This window comes from Fragaria vesca, unplaced genomic scaffold (assembly GCF_000184155.1).
Source record: "Fragaria vesca subsp. vesca unplaced genomic scaffold, FraVesHawaii_1.0 scf0513160_u, whole genome shotgun sequence".
NCBI classification, from domain to species: Eukaryota; Viridiplantae; Streptophyta; class Magnoliopsida; order Rosales; family Rosaceae; genus Fragaria; species Fragaria vesca.
The window spans coordinates 1,672,846-1,680,437 of NW_004443448.1; the positions used below are offsets into that span (position 1 = coordinate 1,672,846).

Below are 7,592 nucleotides of genomic sequence, written 5' to 3' on the forward strand. Positions count from 1 at the left end.
ATGGTGTGTTTGAAATCAAGTACATTGGTATAACGTAGAATTCTTCTCCATGTGTCATGGTCTTCCCTCTCACATTTATTGGAGAACATACTTAATAAACTTGTTAATCACTGACTTAATGCAAAAGCACTCGTTAAATAAAAATAAATAAAAAAAGCTGAGAGTGGATAATCATAGTGAAGTAAGTCATTTGCTATATGATAACTGCCATCAAATATCTGCTATATACTGTGTATCACATCATAGCTTCAGTCATTTGTGACATTAGACACATCATATCGCACTTAAAATGTTCCGTATTGCACTTTAGCATATTATTCATTCAAAGTTACGATTGTGATCTTAAGTTTTTGACTTTCAAGTCTCAAGTTTTGCACAATGTTGTAGGTGCTAGTGGAGTAGAACAGTGGTTGATTAGGCAAGTTTATTGCAACAGCAGGAGTCAATGTTTCTTTTCTTCAAAAATTTCTGCAAATAGGTTTGTGGCACAATGTTGTAGGTGCTAGTGGAGTAGAACAGTGGTTGATTAGGCAAGTTTATTGCAACACCAGGAGTCAAAGTTTGCTTTTCTTCGAAAATTTCTGCAAATAGGTTTGTGGCTAGGAGTGCAGATTCTAGTCTTTGGGTTATAAGTTTCTGTTTTGATGATAGACGCGCATTATCTCTAACTAGTCTGAATATTACCATGATCTCTGCATAACTGCATGACTTATGACATCAAGCCTTACATAATATGAATGTCCTTTCACTTGGTTGCTGCCTACATTTTAATGGCTGCTCACTTCATGTCTCACCAGGGAAATGACTATACTGGCCAAGCTTGTGACTACTGTGCGAGTACAAGTCTTTGCACGCATCTATATTACTAGAGCTAGCGAGTCTGGTAAGATATTAAATGTTGAAAATGTATAAGGATAAATCGTGCATAAATAGTTATTTGTTTTTGCAAGCCTGAACCATGAGTTTGCTTCCTTTTTGTTTTGTTTTTTACAGGAAGAATATTGTGGATTTGCTGCTTTTTTTGGTAAACTTCAGCTGCCATTTTTCATTTGTTCAGAGAAAAGTATGAATCAGGTATACCTTGAGTTTCCACAGAAGAAAATATATTGGGAATTTATCTATAGTTGATTGCATTCCGTTAACTATCAAAAATAAATAAATGCTTCCTCTTGAGAGAGACTTGGCTCTTGAGAAAGTAACAGTTCATCTTACTGACAAAACCTTGTTTATAGTTCTGCTTCAAAAGAGAATTTGACAAACCAGCTACAAAGTCCCCACTATCACTAGGAGTACTCAAATTTATCCAATTAATATTGAATTTCTATTTGACTTTGTTTTCATTGTGTTCCACTGAGACTCTTTACAAGTTATATATCCAACTCCAGATGAAGCACTAAATTAGGTTGCATAATGGAAATGATATTTATCCCCAACTTAAATTTCTATTATGTTTATCATTTCCTAGTATATATCATCTATTTATAATTATATACATGTCAAGGTGTCATCTAAAGAATGTTGTGTTTGTGTAAATTGTCTGATACAAGTAGCCTTGTTCGACACCAAATGTGATGGACTCAACTTGCTTCTAAGATCAGCAATACCAAACAAATATCTAAAATTACTAGGGGAAAGACCGTGTTTTCTCCTCTTCTGATGCCCTTCGATCAGATTCTCAGTGTTGCCCAATGAATTAGTAACTGGTAAGTTCTCGTCCTCTTTTCCAAAATTAGTACTTTATCGGTGTTTATTCTTTCTGGTTCATGTTACTGATAATAACCATGGCTGGGACTTGTTATGTGTTTTACAAGTATAACTAAGAGCTGGAGAGAAAGGGAGTGTGGTTCTTCAGCAGCAATTTGTAAGGGTTAAGCAGGGTGTTCTGTTGCCAAACCCAGAGAAAATTAAGGTGCATCTGTTTGACATCACTAATCATCATATCCGAAACCAGTCCTGGTACTGCACTTCATTTTATAAACCCTCTAATTCTGAAACATTTGTAGGTGACGAGGGTCGGACTTACAGAAGGCTACAGTCTCAGAAGATTTTCTGCGTCAATCCTTTGGTAACAGGTTTGAATGTGGCTTTGGGTAAGCTATGTATACATATTCCAAATCACATATTTTCCAGAATTCTTGCACAATAGTTGCTCACCTGAACAAGTATTATGAGAACACAGAAATGCTTGATTATATAGAGCACTGAAACTTTAATGTAGTATTTAGTTTGTATAACTCTGAATTGAAACTTCATGTAGCTTCGCCGAAGGGTAGGGGCATCATGCTATGAACATGTATTCTCAATTTCTCACACTCAAAATTGTGATTATCGATCTTACTACCCTATTTCATAACTCATTGCATAAGTCAGTCATTTGACTTGCTTCATCCTGTAAATCAAATTATTGTAACATGAAGTAAATGTCGTCTGATAATTGAGAGATGAGCGTGACCTATCTACCAGATTGAGAGTTCTTCAAAAATTCCATGTATGTTGATTGTGGAGGTTCGTTCACAGTTCACAGTTTCCCTTGTATAGAAAATTGCCTAAACCTGTAGTTGGGCCATGTCTTAATTTGTACGCGAGGCGGAATCTATATACTGATCATTGCTTTGGAAGCTGGCATCTCACAATCAAACGTGAGGGGCTCATTATCGATCTTTCCAATGCTTGAAGGTTTAGTATTAGCAAATCACTTGTGACAAAGAACTGCCAGAAGCAGTTATGAAAATAGAAACGGTACCTTTTCTGTTCTTCAAATTCATCGTTGGCAATTAGAGCATTGCACCGCTAGGAAAGTTTTTTAGGTTTTCAAATGGTTTTTCAAAATTTTACATTTTGCTCAATGCCGATGAAGCTTATGTGCAAATAGAATATGAGAATCGTTTTTGGCTTAAAATAAGTAGTACTGGACAGAGGGAAGAGAGAATTCTAGTGCATGCGTTAGAAGGCATTGAGCAACATGGAGGTCTTATTCAGAAGGTGTGCCTGGTTATAAAATAACAAGTTCAGATCACATATTCACATGGGAGAGGGGAGGCAAAAGTGTAAAGGTAGATCAGAGACATGCATGCACCCATAACACACCAAACCTATCAAACAGAAGAACTGTCCCAATGAAATTGGAACTCTCTATTCCATTAGGAATATATTTAGGGTTCCTATACGTTTTCAAATTTAACTATATACTATAGCATGGTCGACTGTTCACAAGCATGTGAACAGTGACTCTTTTTTTTTTTTGGTTCTGAAATAGGTAATTTAGATTTTTCTAGATAAGCTTTCTCTCGGTAAAGAATTTTTACCCTCTATTTTTTCTTTTCTTCTACCTCAAGAATCTTTCAGATCGATCTTGCCTCTTCATACCTCCTTTATTTTTATTTCTCCCGTCTCTCTGTCTTTGCATCTCAGAGAATATCGTCGTTTCATTTCATCTCTTTCACTATTGTTCTGTTTTATGCCTATAAACAGTGTGAAAACACTGTTCATTAACAACAGTGAATTTTTTTTTGTTCTGAAACAAGTAATTTAGATTTTTCTAGATATGCTCTCTCTCGACAAAAAATTTTTACCCTCCATTTTTGACTTTTTTTTTCTTCTGCCTCCTAAATCTTCCTGATCAATCTTGCCTCTTCAAACATCTTTTATTTTTATTTCTCCCGTCTCTTTGTCTTTGCATCTCAGAGAATATCGTCGTTTCGTTTCATCTCTTTCATTATTGTTCCGTTTTGTGCCTATATACTATTGCTTGGTTAACTGTTCATAAGGCACTGTGAACAGTGTGCAGACCTTTTTACCCTGCCGATGGGCTGTGTAATTCTGTATACCCTTCGTTTCAACTGTATGTATAATTTTTATTTTTTTTCCACCGCTTCTCGCTCTCTCTCTCTCGCCCAATATTTCTCCATCTTTCTCACAAAACAGAAGAGTCTAGAGATATTAATATATTATCGTGATAATTTATTACCCCGTTGTTTCACAGAACTATTTCTGTCATTTTCTCTACTGTTTTGTATACGTACTAATCAAAACAATTAAAACATTTATATTTTAGGTAGAATACAAGATTAGCTAGATATTTTGTTGTATAAAGATTATTTTTGTGATAACTCTTATATTTATGTGAAATATACATAATGTGGATATTACTGGACGCGGATATCAACTCTAGTCAAAACTAAAAAAGAATCTGAAAGGAAAATAACAATACTCTATTCCCATATTTGGTTCTTGTAAATGATTAATTTGCTAGTTGCTTTTATGATGGTTTACGAGCATGCTTATCATCACTTGATTATTATTTTTTGAAACAGAAAAATCATATTTTGATCAGACTAAACAGCTAGCAGTCACCATCAATCAATCTAATTTCTTAGCCAGTTACTATTTCTCCCTAATTATATATAGGACAAGCTTGCTTTGGCTAACGAGTTTAAATATGAAACTTTGGAGGGAGTATAAGAACTTCGACCATAATATTGCAGGTTATGAAGATATAAACGTTGATGAAAATTTAAGTGAAAATTTTGAAACATTGTCCAACATGCATGTGCTATATCAAAATTTCAAGAAGGTTGTTATGAAATATGGGCAATTATCAAAACTATATGTGCTTTGGGAACATGCAGTAATGCAGTGTAACCTTTACAATGGATTATGGAACCTAAATAAACAAGAATTAATCATAAAACATCATATAGATATGATTCATTAGCTTTATCAACAAGAGAATATGAACATGAACATGATGATCGAGATTGTCTTATATGACAATTGACATGTGCAGCACTCATCATTCATCACTACTCTCCCACTCGATTTTGTTTGTAGTAATTTGCAATTGTACACCCTAGCTAGCTATAAAGCCCAAACCTAGCGAAGCTATACTACAAAAAGATGAACCAGAATTTTGAACCTAGCTATGAGCTGCAATGCAAGGAGTAGAAGAAACCATGATTAAAGTCATGAAAGAAAAAGCCAGCAATTTTTTCGAGCTACCTCTTCGCTCTGTGCCTCTATCCTTTTCATGATTCCACTGCATACCACGAAAGAACAAGCAACCAAAAAGTTTAACGATCGAAAAGACATTTTTGTTTAGGCAGTTGAGCTATAGTTCGAGTTGATTGATAAATATACGATCTATCTTGTCAAAGATCTTTTAGTGAATTTCCCAGGACAACACGAGAGAGAGATGGAAAAAGCTAATATGATCATGATGATCATTTTGTAATTTTCCAGTGGCAAAGGGCGCGGCATTGATCTATCTCATCATCTGCTGAATCATCGAGTCGATTTAGTTGCAGCTATTATTCACGTTCCCATTACCAGTTAACTATTCAAATCGATCACTACTTTTCATCGCTAATCCAACGTCCACGTGACTCAACCATGACAATGCAAAGCAAAGCCATCTCATATTTCTTTTTTCTTCTCAAATGGAACCCAATAGCAGTAGCAGCTCGGTTGTATTATAAAAGAAAAACCCTAGTAGCTGCACAGAGAATATAAAAGCATATAGTTCTGGGTTTTCTGCTAACGTAATGATGATTAGCTGGGTTATAAAATAATTAAGCAATCAGAGGACAATTGAAACAGTAGTGGATGATTAGTATCTGAATTTATACATCGATCACAGGTCAAAATCCCAGCTGAAGCGGATTTTACGCAACAAGATACATTTACACTACGTTATTAATATGTAAATGTTTAAATTGTCGTGTGTAAAGATTAAATGAAAACTAGAAATCTCAAATTTTTTATTTTTATTTTTATTTTTAATCCGATCAAATTAAACGTCCATAATAAGAGTACATCTTATTCGATCTCAGATTCACACCTCTTGTATTAAAAATACTTAACACTATTTTTTAAGTTTTAATCTTATAAACGGCATTAGAATATATATATTAATACGATATGAATAACCAAATTAAAATATTCCATACTCACCTCAAGAATTTTCGAAGAAAATGATGATGATGGCTGGCGGGAATAGAATATGGAGCGCGGGGAGCGTAGAGAGAGAGAATGTTTGGCGGGGGACGGTGGGGCCCAGAGGAGAGCCCCCCACGAAGTCCGGCTTTGCACGCGCAGTCAGGAAGGTGGGGACCACGGATTGCAGTCCCACGCCTCTGTCCATGCAAAAAAGATAAAATTATTTTTCCGAAAAGGAAAATGAGAAAATAGAAAGGGAGGGAAGGCGTGGAATTTTATGGCCCCCATGGAAAGAGGAGAGAGTGGTCTTTTGTCGGGAATATCGAGGGCGTACGCTGCTATCGTGAACCAGCATACACCCTATAACAGGAAGCTTTCTTCTATTCCGTCGACTACCATGCGCATGCTGCATCTGCATGGCTATGGCTGCCTTTTTGTAATCAATTATTTCTTTAGAAAAGAGAATGAGAAAAGAAGAAGAACGAAAACGAAGGCTAGCTGGTGTTTTTTTAGCCCGAGACCAAATGTGGAAATGCATGTACTGATCGAGATGATCGATGGACATGGTGGTCGATCTGTGTATACTGAGAGAGAAAGATTTAGAATAATAGAGAGGGAGGAGGACGTCTCTCACAATCAGAGCTAGATCCAAACCTACCTTACGAGATAGCTTAGCCTCTGCTACTTTTTATCACGAATTTTGGGGCGTATACGTAGCCATATATATATGACTATCAAGTTAGTGCTGTGCATCGTTGATATGTTGCTGTGAAAGGAATGTAGATATATACGGTAAAGCTTTAAGCATGCGAAAATATACTTTAGGTATCGATCTTTCCAATGTACGTACTTACGTATGTATGTACGTATGTCTTCTCCATTTCCGAGGTGATAGAGGATGTCAAAACTAGCCAATCCAATTGATGGAATCAAACTAATGATCTCTCTGTGTGCTAGCTATTCCCATCCAAATAATGTGAAAATATGAACGTATGAACCGATTTTACAGCTAACAAACGTATTAAAGTTCACAATACACATCACAACGTATGATTGTATTTTACAAGGATTCTAAACGAGGCGTGAAATTGCACTAAAAACAGATCGAGTACGTCAATGGATGTATAATTAGTTCATCATGTCACATATATATACTTTAGAATGTTCGCAACACATTTGTATATGAGCTGGCTAGCAGCCAAGAAAACTACCATCATCAACGTACGTACTCTAATATGAGTAAAGGAAAAGGAAAGCGAATAGGTTTGATTACCTTCCAAGCCCCATTATTTGACATGCAAAATTAAGTCTCACTCTGGATAATTAATATATACGTAATTAATACTACTGTATATGCATCTGTATACGGTAATTCCATAGTACGTACTGCTATATTCCTCGGAACCTAATCCTTGGATAACTTCTTCTAGGTGCTTGAGTTATGGCGGGAAATATACATAGTACACTCTAAACAGTTCGAAAGGCCGGAGCAGATAAACTGAAAGTAATCAACTAATTGGTCTGTTTGAACTTCGATGCAGACTTATAGCAGATGGTTGAATTTGATCTGGTAGGTAACATGACTCGGAAAAGTTGTTCTTGTTCTTGTTCATGTTGAGAGAGAGAGAGAGAGAGAGAGAGAGAGAGAGAGAGAGAAG

General features: G+C 35.9%; 1 non-coding gene across 2 annotated transcripts; it reads left to right on the forward strand.

Moving 5' to 3' along the window:
• The first annotated feature begins 1,400 nt into the window (after positions 1-1,400).
• On the forward strand, positions 1,401-2,406 carry LOC101300413. 2 transcript variants are annotated; one of them, XR_185526.1, is made up of 3 exons: positions 1,404-1,703; positions 1,812-1,909; positions 2,004-2,406. It is a non-coding gene; the product is annotated as an uncharacterized LOC101300413 (transcript). The 2 variants fall into 2 exon arrangements; XR_185525.1 differs by having other exon boundaries at positions 1,401-1,909.
• Positions 2,407-7,592: the final 5,186 nt, after the last annotated feature.